We start from the raw sequence: 17,134 nt of genomic DNA, 5'->3' as shown, positions 1-17,134 counted from the left end.
TAAGGCTAGTTCTCTGCTCTTTGAATGATAAGAAGAAACACATCTTTAAATCTTCATTCATGCCATAGGAGAATGGAATCTAATACTATGTCACAGGGATTCCATGACCAACAATTAGCATTGTCTATGCATAGAATTTCATGTCTCAGCCAGTTGTAGAGCTATTCACATGTACAACTGTAAAGGTAATTTGTTAGTGATTTCTCTCCATGAGCTATATAATTCTTTTTTTTTCCTCCTTTATTAATTTATTCTTGTTACATCTCAATGGTTATCCCATCCCTTGTATCCTCCTATTCTTCCCTCCCTCCCAATTTCCCCTTATTCCCCTCTCCTATGACTGTTCCTGAGGGGGATTACCTCCCCCTCTATATGCTCATAGGGTATCAAGTCTCTTCTTGGTAACTTGCTGTCCTTCCTCTGATTGCCACCAGATCTCCCCGTCCAGGGGACATGGTCAAAGGTGAGGCACCAGAGTATGTGAGAAAGTCATATCCCACTCTCCACTCTACTGTGGGGAGTGTTCTGTCCATTGGCTAGATCTGGGTAGGGGCTTAAGGTTTACCGCCTGTATTGTCCTTGGCTGGCGCCTTAGTTTGAGCGGGACCCCTGGGCCCAAATCTGCCTATCATAATGTTCTACTTGTAGGCTTCTAGGACCCTCTGGGTCCTTTATTACATCAAGCCTAATCCTCTGTGTATAAGTGTGTGGTTTTGTGTGTATGTGTGTGTGTGTGTGTGTGTGTGTGTGTGTGTGTGTGCGAGAGAGAGAGAGAGAGAGAGAGAGAGAGAGAGAGAGAGAGAGAGACAGACAGACAGACAGACAGACAGACAGACAGACAGACAGACAGACAGAGACAGAGAGACAGAGAAAGAGACACAGACACAGAGAGAGACAGACTGAGTGTCAGAGTCAGATAGAGAGACAGAGACACACAAACAGGCAGAAAAAGAGAAACAGAGACAGAAGGATAGGGAAAGACAGAGACAGACACACTGAGAGAAATGAAAGAAATGAAGGAAGAGAAAGAGGAGAGGAGAAAGAGGGAGAGAGAAAGAGATAGAGATGAGAAGAGAAGGAAGGAAGGAAAGAAAGGAAGGAGGGGGGAAAAGACAGGCCTATTTACTGACATTTCTATCTTAAAAATGTAAATTGGTGGGGCATGGTGACACATGCCTTTAATTCCAGCACTTGGGAGGTAGAGGCAGGCAGATCTCTGTGAGTTCAAGACCAGCCTGGTCTAAAAAGTGAGTCCAGGACAGTCAAGGCTACACAGAGAAACCCTGTCTTGAAAAACCAAACCAAAACGAACCAAAACAAAACAAACCACCACCACCACCACCACCACCACCACTACCACCACCACCAACACCACCAACAACAACAAAACCCGAAAAAAGGCATGTCAAAAATTAACCAGTGGTAAACTACAAACTCAAATTTAACCTCATAAACACTCTTCTTTGCAATGCTATATTTGTAACACCAACATAGACTATAAGTACACATATTTTCTTTTTGTTTTGAAACTAGTAGTGGATGACCATCTGCAAGTTTCATATCCCCACACTTTAGAAAGATTCAGAGGGTTGCCTTGGCCCTGACCATATGCACAATGTTTATGGCAAACAACCTTGGTTATCTAGCATATTATCTACCATCAGGCCAATAGCACATAAATCATAGGTGATTCCTGAAAATGTAAAAACAAACCCATTCTTTGTAACGTAACATGTTCTGTGCACAGCATCTGTTTGACTGTCTACATTGATGTGGAAAAACACGTTGTCAGAGGACCTAGGCCAATAAAATCATAATAGACATCTGAGTTTATCTTTGTTTACTTTGAGTGTATTTTCTATCAACTTTTGATAAACCTGAACCTTAACTACTATGGTTTATAAATAAAATGAACTTGGGCTGGGGTAATAGCTCAGTAACTAAATGCATGTGTTGCCCTTGCATATATCCAACTAATTTTGCTACTAACGTAATATTACAGGTATTTCTCTGTCCTTGATAAGTAAGATAGTTTTTGTATAATTGGTTTGCAGTTATTCAGCAAAGAAACTCTTCATCATGCCTAGAAAGGGCCAGGGAGAGGTCAGGGAACAAGATTGATGAGTTGATTTTCAACCAACCATAAAAACATCTTACACTTAAGTAAAAATTTATGTGAGAAATTTCAGTAAGAAACAAAACTCCTGAACTCGCAGAGAAAAGAATATTTTTCCCTTGAGTCACTTCCCTTCATTTAATTTACCTTCAAAATGTCACCAAATTTATATTTAGTTTTTAAAAATTAAACATATCTGCATAAAATTTGTGCAGGTATGTTCATGTATGTGCAGGTGTTTGGGAAGTCCAGTAAAGGGCATTATATCCCTAGAGCTGGAATTACAAATGCTTTCAAGCTGCCCACTTGGGACACTTGGAACCTATGAGCATCCTCTTTAACAGCAGTATTCACTTTTGATGGCTGAGACAGGTATTTCCAGACCTTCACAAGAAGTTTTTACTGATGTGTTATTTTCTATTTTGGAGACTTTTTTCCTGTCAGGATACACTCTCCTCTTTAATCTATTATCTACTACACTGTACACAGGATAGTGACAAAATTACTGTCCTAGTTTATCACAGTTTCAATTAAAAAATTAAATAGAAGTAATGTACAAGTTATCTTTCTCTCAAAAAGTGCTTTCATATCCCAGCTGTACAAATGCATTTTCAAATTAATTGCTTTTAGAAGTTGTTGTACTATTGTCTTGGGCATATGAATGTTGTGTATGTGTTTTTATTTCACTTGGGTTTTTATTATATTTGGGGGATAATGACAGCAAATTCAATTTCTTCTAAATTTTGCTCCAGAACAAACAGTTAAGTAAAAATTATGAAAAGCTGTCTTCAGCACATTTTCTTCTTGCTTCATTTATTATAGCTATAAATCCACTTTCTGATACTAACTGAAAATAAATATATATCACATAATTAGTCATAGATTTATACTTAATTCACATCTTTTTATTATTTTTTCATTACCAGAAATTATGCTCATCCCAAAGGAATGAGATACAAAGTCTAGAGACATTTTAACTTATTGATACTAGATACTGTATCCAAATTTGCAGCTCACAAAGTTTATGCTGAGAATTAACCTACAGTTTGTTTTCCTGCAAAGAATAAGGCAGAAAACTATGCATCTGCCAAAATTTTTCTAGCCTTGTGCTACGAGCGTGGACTTACATTGTAATGTTTATATTTACAGAGAACAATAATCAAGTATGTTATTTTCTGGAAGATGTTGTCTTTTTAAGTGTGAATGGAAATTATAAGAAAAAACAGAAAGGAAAGGATAGACTGAACTTATATATTGTTTGCTCTACATTATTTTAAAGGTTCATGAATGTTATCATTTTCAATGGGCATATAATTATTGAATAAAGAAATAATTTTGCCACACTGGAGTGTATTATTAAAATTAAACACAATGTTGTACTGTACTCAAGTAAAACTAAAAACTTGTTCACTTTTTTTCTAACTCTGTGCACAGTGAGATCACTTGACAGACTGAAATTTTCCATTGCTGAAGAAATAAAACAACAAAAATCACTAAACACTTGGATAGGGTTTCTACAATATACTGTATTTGAAGAAGAGCTGGTTCCCTGGGATAGTGATATTTGGTTTTTGTTTGTTTGTTTCATTACAAATAGATATTCTCTCATACGATGCACCCCAACCTCTGCTTCCCTCCTTCTGCTGCTCCCAACTCCCCACAGTCTCCTGTCTCCACCAGATCCACTCTTCTTCCACCTCTCTTCAGAAAAGGCCTTAAAAGACAACAGCCAAACACAACAAAAACAAAATTCAAAAAGACCAGGCAAAAGTCCTCACAATAGGGCTGGACAGGGCAGCCTGATCGAAGGAAGAATTCAAAGAGCAGACACACCTGCTTCCACAGATAGCAGTTCCACAAAACACCAAGCTAACAGTTAGAACACACACGCAGAGGACCTGTTACAGCCCCTGCACGGCCTGTGATTGTCACTTCAGTCTATGTTAACCCGAATACAATAGTGATATCTGTAAGTAAATATTTTGAAACTGAAAAGGTGCTATCATTAAACATATTTTAAGAATATCTCTTTCAGTTTCACTTTTTTTTTTAAATTAACTTCTTTTTTTTGTCACAGCTGTTCTGTGGGTAGGGCCCTGGTATTCTTGAACTCTGTAGATCAGTGTGGCCTTGAACTCAGCTCTATCTGCCTCTGCCTCCTGAGTACTGGAACTCAAGCTGTGTATCACTATGCCTGGCTTATTTTAAATTGAAAGACATAAGTAGATATATTCCACTAACTTTTTATATTGTCTATTCATGTCATTATTGACATTTAAAATTAAGTAAGACAAAATTAGACAACCTTTTGGGAGGCAAATATTTCTTACTTATCATGTCTCTCAATTTTCTTCCTCTCAGCATATTTCTCTTCTCAAATAAACTAATTTGAGGTTCTAAAGTTAATCTTTATCTTTCTAATCTCTACCACTGTATTATTTTCCTTACCACTTTTGGTAATGTTAATCTCTTCCTAAAGTTCTTGCACATGATATAGGCTTCAAAGTTTTAACTCTTGGATAAAATTCAAGCACTATTCATTCATTTATCATTTATTTAATTAAATATTATTGGATAAATTACAAATAATAAAGAAATACTAAATTATGTTAACATAACCTAAAACAATAAGAGGGATCACATATAGTGGTTGGTTTTCCAGTATTTTTTTTCCTATGGGCTTTTCCCAATTTTAAATAACAACTTCAAAATTGGATCATGTTGCCATGCCCTTCTGTTTTCTAGCCCTCTTTCCACAGTGTTTAGTAATTTTAATTATTGTTGAGCATTGACCTGAAGCAAAGAAGCAATTTTCCTCTAGGAGTACTAATTGCCAACTAAGTGCTAGTATTTAGGGCATAGAAAGTAAAGTTTAAGTTGCTAATAAAGAGCCCAAAATTGACATGCACTTCTGCCTTAATATGCCTCAGAGAAGATTTTCTTTGTGAATTAATGCAGCCACCATTTATTTTAAGTATTTTATCATAAAACAAAACATAATATTATATTATATTGCTACCATAAACCATATTAGAATAATTAGAAAATATAGAAAAAGTAAACCATTTAAATCCTATTTTATTATTTGATGCCAAATATACTTATACTCAGGTTAAATATTCACATATATAATAGTAAAAAAATAGTTAATCATGCTGTAACAAACCGTCCCCCAATATTTACTTTAGCCTTTATAATAGAATATTGCCATATTTCATTATATTTTAAGTGATATAATGTAAATGATAACCTGAAAAAAGGAGAAAATATCTTTCATTATCTTTACTTTCCACAGCTAAAAAATTGGTATTTTTAAAACTTAAATTTATTATTAGATATTAATTCAAAACCAATAAATATCTTTTTAAATAGAAGGTTTCTTTTTGATAGTGATCTAATCATTGCCCTAGAAGGTTTGGCATAATCAAAATGTAATTAATGTTTGTTCTGTTAGTCTTATTTTTCAATAATTTTGACATTCTATCCCACCTACCTGTTTACCATGGTCTTGTACTATATGGAGGATTGTGGCCTGCCATGCTCTCCACAGGCCTGCTTTTCACGGGTCTATCTGCTCACTATATACCGCCTCCTGATGATATTCCTTTCAGAGTGGACTGCAAAGTGAAAACTGGTATTCTCACAAAGAAAATGCGAGGCGATGACTGTAAGGGTGTGTTTATTTAGTCTGTTGATATATCTCTATAGACAAACAACAAAATGGAGCTTACCACCGAGGAGCCACAGAATCCCATTAAACAAGATGTAAAGAATGAACAGCATATTCTAAAGTAAATGTCTTCATTTTCAGAGACATGTATACTACAGGTCCCCCCTCAAATTTGGAAAATCATTATCAAAGAGTTGAGAGGACAAAATGATATAGAGATAACAATTACATCATTGTTTGTGAAACGGGTTCACATATCCTTTCTCATAGAGAGGCAATTCATGTAAAATTCCTTGGACTGTTTGCCTTTTAGATAAGGGTAACAGATTGGAAATTGATTGCTATCAATATGAGTGATACTGAGGCAGAAAATGTTTCTGATATTGATGATAAGAAGAAGTTCAAATCAGATTACTTGGGAGACACTCTCATTTGGTTGAGATTTTTAAGGTTCCAGAAGGAAAACAAGAAAACAAATTAGCTTTTAATGCAGAGTTTAAAACAAATCTCTTGTTCTTGAAGTTACTAACTCTACAGATAAGGTTAGAGAGCAATGCTTGTGATCAAATGTGACAAAAAAAAAAAAAAACACCTAGAAACTACTATTTGCACAAACATGCATCTATATGATATATTTGTTCATGGAACTTCAGAGGAAGCAAGAGCATTGGTTGACTTTAATTTAGAAGAACCAGTGATGAGAAATATTAGTTTCTGTGCTAAGACTTTAACCTCTGAGCAATTCTGAGGCTTTTTTTTCTGCTTAGGTATCCTGAAAGGCAGGCTGATGAACATTTGGTGACTTTCTGTCAAAGCACTCTTGTTTTACAGCTTTTAACATGTAAATTAAAAAAATATTGACTTCCAGTCTTACATATCCAATTTCACAAAAATTTTGCAAATGTATTAATTTATTACTATATTAATGTAAAACATACCTGTAATAGTCACTTCCTTTTTCTCAAATGTGCTTATATATTATCATTTAGGAGACAGAATTATTGGTAAATCAAATTATCCAGTGGATACGAGGCTTAAAAAGACTAATTTTATAGGGTCATATGCATTTGTTTGTCATCATTCATGACACCAACCCAAGTTTATATTTTGTGTTGTTAATAATGTATTATAACAGACTGGGTAATTTTATAAGGAAAACGTTTATTTTTGGGTAGCGCCATGTTATAGGAAATGCATTGGATGTCTCTCATTTTCTGGCATTGTCTTAAGTTTATTTAATGCTTTGCAAATGAGAGAATGTAAGCACATGACAGTTACTGTGTATAGGAACATACCATGATATCTTAACCCATTAATAATTTAATCTACCAGGCACATGAATGGAGCAATTGATCCATGAAGACCATTCAACCGGTCACCAATTAAAATCTCTATCTGATATCTGTATGTATATATATATATATATATATATATACATAAATGATATAGATTATAAGATATACATTTCTTTCTGTCTGTATGTCTGTAGTCAGAATGTTAACTCTTTCTCAGACATGGGCAGACCTAGAGAACTGCCTTAAATGAACTGATAAATACTTGATCCCACTCATAAATGAAATTTAATCAAGTTGAACCCCTAGAAATTGAAAGTTGAATTGTGTTAACCTGAGAGTGTGGAAAAATATGAGGTTAGGAGAAGAGAGAATATAAGCAGTCCTGTGTCACTGGCTGATAAGAAGAAAAACACCAAGTGTTCTGTGGCAGAGTGAGGTGGATACAATTAGCAATAATATATCATATATGCAACATAGAAGGGACATCTTTGAATGCATTCCTCATGAAAAGACTATTAAATACATACAAATTAATTACCCTGAACTAATCACTATCAAGTGGAAATGTGAATCAAAGCATCGTACTGGACCTGTGAAATAGCCCCGTCACTAAAGAAGCTTGCTGCCATGGAGGAATTCATCCTTGAGACCCACATGCTAGAAGAAAAAAAATTACTGGTGGTTATCCTCGGACTTCTGAAGGTGCTCTGTGATACATAGACTTCAAGAAACACATGTAATCACAGACACATTCACATAGATATGTATAGACCCAGAGACATATACTCTACATGCAAACCCCCCCCACACACACACTTCAAAACACAAATAGAGGAAACAAAACCAATTAATAAAATGGAGTAAAACTTCTTTAAAGGAAAGTTTGGCTACCCAGAGACCCCAGGGTTGTACTGGTACAGAGAAAAGCTGTAAGCATGCCAGCTGTCTGCAGTTAAGGAGTGAGTCCTCTGGAGAAAATAAGCCTGCTGAAACTTGGTGGCATATGTCTTGCTTCTGGCTTGTAGCATTTGTTTATAATAGCTATAACAGGATAATGTTGGAGAGCACATATAAAGTTGACCTATAGCATTTTTTATTTTTAATGAAAATCAAAAGAGAGACATGAAATGGAAAAAAATTAGTCAGAATAACATATATTTCTGAGAAATGGAGTGAGATAAATCCTGACCATCAAAACTCCAATGTTCCTAGCTCAAGATGAAATTTTCTATTCTACAAAAATCTAAAATGTCTAGGATAGAAGGAATTTCTGCACACTCTTTTGGTGTGATGAGAGTACCACTTGTCCTTTGTATAAGTTTTAATTTTAATGTTTCCCCTTGTATTTTCACATCTGAAAATAAAGAATTCATATAATGAAAAATCACCATGGAATCCGTTCACTGTCTCTGTTTTGTGAAAAAAAATTCAGAGTTCTTATAGAAGTCCCCCAGTCTTCCAGTCTTTCCAATTTACTCTGTACTGATAATATACATCACACAGCCTGACCATGAAAGTATATTAGCACACTGAGGGAAAAATTTTGATTATAATAACTTTATAAAGGAATTCAGGAAGAACCTCCTGACCCTAAACATAAGATCCCTTCTTCACACAACCAAGACACTTAGATATTGTGCTTATTAAGTCTATGGAACAAATTGTTTGCTATTTCTATAGCAAAATTGAGTCAGTGGGATTGGGATGGATGTGAGGACATCCTATTGATGAGAGATATATAATAGAGTGGGGAAATAGAAGGATCCAGAGGGTCCTAAAAACCTACAAGAAGAACTACATGACGGGCCGATCCAGGCTCAGGGGGGACTGCTCAAACTACTGTACCAACCAAAGACAATACAAGCAGTAAACATAGAACCCCTACTCTGATCTAGCCAATGGATGGGACATTCTCCACAGTTGTGTGGAGAGCAGAGACTGACTCTGATGTGAACTCTGGTGCCCCATATCTGACCACTTCCCCTTGGTGGGGAGGCCTGGTGGCACTCAAAGAATAAGCAGGCTACCAAGATGAAACTTGATAGCCTGTGACCATATAATGGGGGAGGAGGTCTCCCTCAGTCATAAACCTATGGGAAGGGAATAGGGTGAGAGCAGGTAGGAAGGAGGAATAGGAAGATAAAAGTGATGGGATAACAATTGAGATGTAATACGAATAGATTAATAAAAAATTATAAAAAACCAATCAGTGGGACAAACTGCTGAGTCAGGTGAAGATGTTGGCAGAAGCTGATAATGTGTGTTTTGTTTTAACTTGGATAGCTGTGTATTTTTTGTGCCAGGAAGGATAGATTTAAAGAGAAGAATTTATTCCCTTAGAAGTAAAAACAGCATAGTCAATGTCTTACTTTGAGTGTGCTTTAACCAAAATATGTCATGCTGAGTACTTTCCTTTCCATGAGCAGGAAACTCCATTTACAAGAGAGAGTAGAATGGAACAGACTCTATAGGCAGTTTTGCCAAGCTGGGTTCCAAAACCACAGAGAAAAAACATATATATATTCATCCAAACTGCCTGCTGACAGGTACTATAAATGAGTAGATATATCTGTAGTTCCTACCCATGGGACAGAAACATCTAACCTGGATGAAATTTAAAATTTTTTATTAAATATATCTTTTATTTTTTTACATATACATTTATATTATTACACATATATACAATTAACTACCTATATCAGGAAGAACCATGACACAATCAGGAATTATATAAATGTTACATTCTTAGTGTGTTGGCTATTTGTATTTGGCAGCCTTGAAGAAAACATCTTTTCTATCTTGGTGAGTCTAAAATTCTGAATTCAAATCAATATCTATCACAACTCCTCATTATCAACTTAAAACATCTATCTAGATCTAAAAACACCTTAACCCCTATGCAATTAAGTTTCATTGTAAAACTAAGCTACCTGGTCTTCAACTCCATCAGAGACTTGAGAAGGAATAAAATTGATTGCCTGAGTATACCGGGAGTGCAGGTTAGTAGCTTTCCAAATGAGAAGATGACAAAGACAGTTTGCTACCTGAATAGTCATCCAAACCTCTCTATAATGTTGGAGCATCTTCTTCAGCCTTCTGGCACAATATATTTGACAGAGGAAGAGGTTACAGGTAGTACAGATGAGACTTGTTAGGCTGAGGTCAGATGTTAGGGGAGGAGCGCTCCCCTTTCTGGATAGAGTTTTTATCATTCGGGACACATTCACTTACATGGCAGAGATTGAGTAACCGGAAATTACATTCACAACTCTTCTTCCTTATCTCATGGAATTGTATGCTGGCGGAAATGGCACACCCTCCTTTGCAGGACACATGTTACATGCTAGGGACACCAAGCAAAAAAGGAATATCCTAGCCAAAAAAAAAAACTTTCCAAAATGACAACCAGAACTCTGAAAGCTCACTGCAGCAGTGCTTCATGCAATACTGCGGTTACAGGCCCTCCCGCTGCCCCCTTGCACTGTACTCAACAAAGTCATCTTCCTATCTTCCTATTCACATTTGAAGAGGAAAATCATAAATGTCAGCCAATAAACTTTCTACATACACTAAAGCCCAAAAATGAAGAGTCTGTAAATTTTGGTTAGTAAATCAAGATTTTTGAGACCATGAATAAAATTATTCAAGGTGAAATTATGGGAAGAGAAGATTAGGTAGGAATATAGACTGAAATAATTCACAAATTATCACTTAAATTAATGAAAATTTAAATCTAGCTAAAAGAACAAAATGGTCAAAGAAGTATTATGTGTATTTATTTTATTCTAATTTTTCTAGCTGAGTTCAGCATGTGGTTGATAATATACTATAATTATAACATTTTTCCTTTCCCTTTCATCCCTCCATACTCTCCCATATACCCCTTCCTGCTCTCTTTCAAATTAATGACATTTTTAGTATTAATTTCATTGCATGTATATATGTATATATACATATATATATATACATAAATATTTGTATATATTTCTAAAGATAAACTGCTTAGTCTATACAATGTGACTTGGAAATATTTTCAGGGTTGGCCTTTTGTCACTGGACAACTAATTGTTAAGCTTTTTAATCGGAAAATTGTTTCTCCAGCTTCCAGCTTTCTTCAGTTGCCTATAGTATTTTGTGTAGTGTTGAGGCCCAGTGGTTTTTCCCTGTCACCTTTAGCGTGTTCACTGGTGTCATCCTTGCTAATGTCATGTTTTCTAAGTCACGGTGTGGAGGCTTTATGTGGCTAGCTTCTGATATTACTAAGAGACAAATTAACACTTCAAACTCCCTGATTCTCTAACAATATTTCCATCCCCTCTTATATAATACTCCCCAAGCCTTTATTATAGAAGCACTACAAAAGCAGACATGAAACTAAACCAGGAAATTATTACTAATAGACTTTGATCCTATAAATTCTGAGGTCCATGAAACTTAAACTTGTGACTCTGCAATTTTAAATACATAGAACCTTGAACTAGAAACCAAACATGTAATCTCAGGTAGATTAATACTCCACAGTAGAGTGGAGAGTTGGATATGACTTTCTCACATACTCTGGTGCCTCATATTTGACCATTTTCCCTGGAGGGGGAGACCTGGTGGCACTCAAAGGAAGGACAGCAGGTTACCGAGAAAAGACTTGATACCCTATGAGCATATACAGGGGGAGGAAATCCCCCTCAGGAACAGTCATAGGGGAGGGGAATAAGGGGAAAATGAGAGGGAGGGAAGAATGGGAGGAGACAAGGGATGGGATATCCATTGAGATGTAACGAGAACAAATTAATAAAATAATATATATCTTGGAAAAAAATAAAAATAAAATAAAAAATACCATATTAATCTTCAGATTTCAAATATTACAGAAACTATTCTTTCCATAAACAGGAAGTCAAGATAAAGGGCACTGTGCTCTTTTACTGCTTTTCAGGATGTATTATTATGAATAACTTCATTGTCTTAATCTTCATATTTTTTTAAAAAATCACCTTCTATAGTCCATTCTTTTACCCTCTGTATTAAGGATAGCATGCATATTTGCATCTTAACACAGTGCCTATGTGTATATGCTTGTGTTGTGAGAAAACATTCCACAGTTTTCTTCCTTTCCAAGTTTGTGCTAGGGGATCTTGCTCCAGCAATCAAGGCTTCTCTGGAGAAAGCAGCTGTCTCTTTCATGTAAGCAGTTCAAAAAAGAGAAAGTGGAGCAACTACTTTCAGAGACTAGGGTGCCACAGACATCATGTAAATTGATGTTAATTCTTCTAGATTTATCTATTGAAGTGCAAAGGATGCAGTCTCAGTACTTCTGGCCTAAATGCTCTGAACTGTGTATGTTCTTTCAGGACTAACCTACCTTTTCAGTGCAGAGATAAACATGAGAACATTGGCCTTTTTGCTCATGAAAGTCATTGCTCACAGGACAGGTTACAACAGGAAGTAACAAGACAAAAGATAGAACCCACGCTGAGCAGGAGTGCTTTGTAATTTAATTTACTTGTTTTTCAATTTTTGCTAGCAAAATTATGTGACAACTCTCATGGAAATATTACCAGACAAAACACACCTATATTTTTTTTGGATTTAATTATGTCCCAAAGTTATTGGAACTTTCTTCTTGCTTATGCCCCTCATGGAGAATTTAATATGAAAGTAGCAGGAAGCAGGATTATCAGAAGAGAAGCAGAGAATGTAGGTTTAGAAGTAGATGGTGAAAAGAGAACAGGGCCGCAGCATTTCAGTACACGTTTACTTTCATTAACATTTTTTCTTCGTTTGTTTCCTAGTTATGCCAGCCATCTTAGTCTCATTTGACCAGGAGATTTCCTACAAGCTGCTTGGAAACATTCTCAGTCTGTTGTGTGTTCCATACTCCCAAGACATTAGAACTATTACTGCACCCTTGCAGACATTTTTCTGTGCTAGTCATTGTGGTTGAGGGGTCTTAGTGCTGGGCAGACATGCTGCCTTTCTCTCATAGCCACATGCACTGCACCTTTGGATACTATGACGTGGTCTAGGAAGAGCAACCTTTCAGGTCAGTTATAGCTCAGTCCTGTGTTCAGAGTCTGTTGCAGCTTTAGCAACAGGATCTTTGTTTTAAGTTCCGGAAAGCACCAAGGCAATGCAATAATTTGTGTTGATTTGGAGTCTCTTTGACTCCCTTGACTAACAATTTAAAGAGAGGTTTCCAATGCCTGACTTGAAGTTCTCATTTTAAAGTCTGAGTCTCCTGAAGGAAACAATATCCTAAAATTATCTCTCTGATCTCTTACCCCTTATTCCCCTTAATCTCTCTTCAGAGTTAAATTAACCCCACCTTGTCGCTTTCATTTTTGCTTCATAGCATCTTTGTCTTCCTATCTATTGTTGCAAGATATTTGACTCCATTGTGAACTGTCAAAGCCTGTCCTGTGTTTGGTATGTTTCATCCCCAACAAACACTTTTAATCCAAGAACTTTCTGCTTGTTGTAGACAGGTGATTATTATGTGGCTCAGTCCTAGCACACACCTTTAATCATAGAGCTGCAGCAAGAAACCAGCTGAACAGGATCAAAGAGTAGTAGGGACTTTGAATCAAAGGGTATTTAAGAGAGCATGAAGGAGATTTTTGATCTTTGAGCTACTAAGTTCTTTGGCTTTTAATTTTTTTTTGACATTTCCTCCCAGGTTGTCAACTGAGCTAGTGAGCCTTTTGGGCCTTATCCATAGGAACACGACCTGAATATGAAGGTCAGATGGGTGTTTTCTCTGCCTCTCTGAGCTGGCAGTTTTCACCTCAGCATTCAATCTCTGTAGAATTCCTTCTATTGACATTCATGTTTGCTAGGTTTTTGTTTGTTTTGTTTTTTACATTCTTGCTTTCTCTTGCTTATTCGTAGTATAGTCACATCTAGAAATAGAATTTCAGAGTTGAAATTTCAACTAAGAGGAAATGTTTTGTTTATCTTTTGAGAATGATTTTCATCACTTGATGTAGTAGTTTGTAATTTATCTTACATCTTCTTTTCCTCATGGATTATTTTATTTATATTTAATGTTGAAGCATATGAAAATCTTGAAAAACTCCTAGGGTATTAATATCTAATTTAATTTAACTTCTATAAGAGAAAGTTAATAAGAATTCAATATTTGTATTGTTATTAAAATTACATTGATGAGTCAGACTAGTACTGGAAAGCTTATCTTCGTTAATTAACAGAGTTTATAAACATTTGTTTTCTGTATTCATATTGTGACATTTGTGTGCTGTGGAATATCTAAAATTGTGATTTAAATATCTACTGTCTCATATTATCTCCATAACTTTACAGACAGGGAGACGTTTGCAAGCAGAATACCTAAGCTCTACTCTTCTGTTCTGTATTGCTTTTAATATATTTTGCTATATTTATGCCTGTCATTTATGCCACTGGTGTCTTCCAAGTCTTTGCTACTTTATTATGAATGTGGATAGAAGTGTTGTACATAGTTTTTACTTCTATAATTGTTTCTGAGACAGGAGTATGTCAATTCCTGTTTGAAACATGAATAAAAAGTATCAAACTTACTGGTTGAGTTCTCCCAGCCTTCAAGAACTAACCAGTGTTTATTTTATTTCATTTCTTCTTACTATATTTAATAATGATCCATATCAAACTACTTAAATTAGTTTCATAACATGAAAATTTTTTATATGCTGATACATTTCCATTATTTCCATATGAGTCCTCTTTTCTGAAAGGATATGTACAAAACTATTCAGTGATCAGATTGAGCTTTCTGTAACACTGTAAGATTCTGAGAGTACTATTTTTCTCATGCACAATCTTTGTATTGCCATGGTCTTTGAATAGCATTTTTAAAGTAGTCACCCAATATCAATTATCACATATGTATACACATGCCTTCAGCTAGGTAGCATAAACTTAAAAGAAAATCCACTAAAATTTTTACAGGTAAGGAAAATTAAAATAGATTAATTATATGTAGAATAGAGAACTAGAAGAAATTTGCCATTACTTATCACCATGTATAAAAGCATAAAGAATTGATAAAGCCATGATATTACTTCTTATGATTCTGTTGTTTTGAATAAACTTAGAGGTTAGCCTATCTGGAACATCCAGAAGGAGTCATTCACACATTTGTTAGTACAGTCATGTTAAATGGAGACACAGAAGTGGCTGTCAAAAGAAACACCTTCATTTTGAAAGGTTTGGTTTCTGCAGGTGATGCAAGGAACAAAGATGACTTTTGAGAGCAATAAGATGAAATTGGCAGCCCTTTATACTTTCAACTTGAAAGAACTAAAATGCTTTTTTTTTTGCATACAACATTATCAAGGCCAGTTAAAATATTTTTAAGCCAAGACTAGATAAAACAGTGTCCATTTGTTGCCATGGCAAATGGGATAGGAGCATGCACACAAAAAATATAAGTAATTTGGGTCATCCCTTGAGCCAGTTTGCTCAGAAAAAAAAAAAAAACCCTAGATTCTATTTAATGTCTCCTCATATTTTCTGTGTTTTTATTATTTTCCTGTTTGTTCTAAGCATGGAGTTGGACATTGTGAAATGGCCAGGCACTAAGAATGTTAATATTTGCATCAGCCTTTATGCGTGTTGTGGTAGACACAGAGACATTTGTCTTTAATTGGAGGCTTTTATAATTTTTGGAAACCAAAAATGGTAACATGATTGGTCCGTGTGATTGGTCCAACAATGGTTGTTTAAGAAAGCAAAGGAGACAGGTGGCAAAGATATTTTTGGATTAAAATATGGTTGCTGTATGTTCTGCTGTGCATTATCTCTTGCTGAAACAGAATGTTATTTCAAGAAATACTGAATAAAATGGTCGTGGAATGCTTATTCAGCTATTGAAATGTTTGAGGTGATGTGTAGTTCAACTGATAATGATGCTATTTGCTCAACCATCAGTAGAGTAATTTTCACATTAACATCATTGTTGACTTTCACATATATGATTGACAGCTTAGGTGAACATATGTCAGTACATAGCCAGATAGTGATTGTTTCTAGTTATCGTCAAGCACACTTTATGTCCCAGAATCTTTTATATAATCAATTTTAGCTTATTTGGACATTAAATATACTATTAATGCAAAAATGAGGTCAGAAGAATCTAGCTACAGAACACTAATTAGAGAGATCTTTGATGCCTACGTAAATAAGCAAATTAAAAAAGAGAAATATACAAAACTGAGAGAAGTGATGACAAACAGACATTGATTTTGAGTCATTACAATATCTTTTCAACTGAGAAAAGTTACATAAATTGTTGATAATTTTATTTCACATATAAAAGGTAAAATATTTTAAGTCTGATTTCCTGTACATTAACTGTACATTATAAAAGTGAAGAAACTCTGAAATTATGATTGAAACCTGAGAAGACTTAGTCACTTCTCCACAAATTACTTGCTATGACTGAGAAAACCAGTTCTCTGTCTCGACTCCATCATAAGCTTCCTTTTCTTTTCTTTTCTTTCTTTCTTTCTTTCTTTCTTTCTTTCTTTCTTTCGTTATTGTTGTTTTGTTTTATTTTGTTTGTTTTTTAATTTTTAATTTTTACATATGCATTTATATTATTATACATATATACAATAAACTACCTATAGCAAGAAGAATCATGACACAATCTGGAATTATATAAGTGTTACATTCTTAATGTTTCGGCTATTTGTATTTGGCAGCCTTGAAGAAAACATTTTTCCTGTCTTGGTGCATCTAAAATTCTGAATATAAATCAACCTCCAACATATCTTGTTATTATCAACTTAAAACATCTGTCTAGACATAAAAACAACTTATCCCCTAAACAACTAAGCTTTTTGTAAAACTAAGCTACCTGTTCTTCAACTCCATCAGAGACTTGAGAAGGAGTAAACTTGGTTACATGAGTATGCCGCGAGTGCAGGTTAGTAGCTCTCATAGGCTTTATTTTCAAGTTAGTAGTTGATAAACACTAAAATGTATCCATATAAGTTGAAAAATACAATAAGCACATTTTGTTTTATGTACAATAAAGTGCAATTTAGATGAGATCTA

Source organism: Acomys minous (assembly GCF_964271855.1).
Source record: "Acomys minous genome assembly, chromosome: 10".
Lineage (NCBI taxonomy): Eukaryota > Metazoa > Chordata > Mammalia > Rodentia > Muridae > Acomys > Acomys minous.
Note: the sequence above shows the minus strand (reverse complement) of the source record.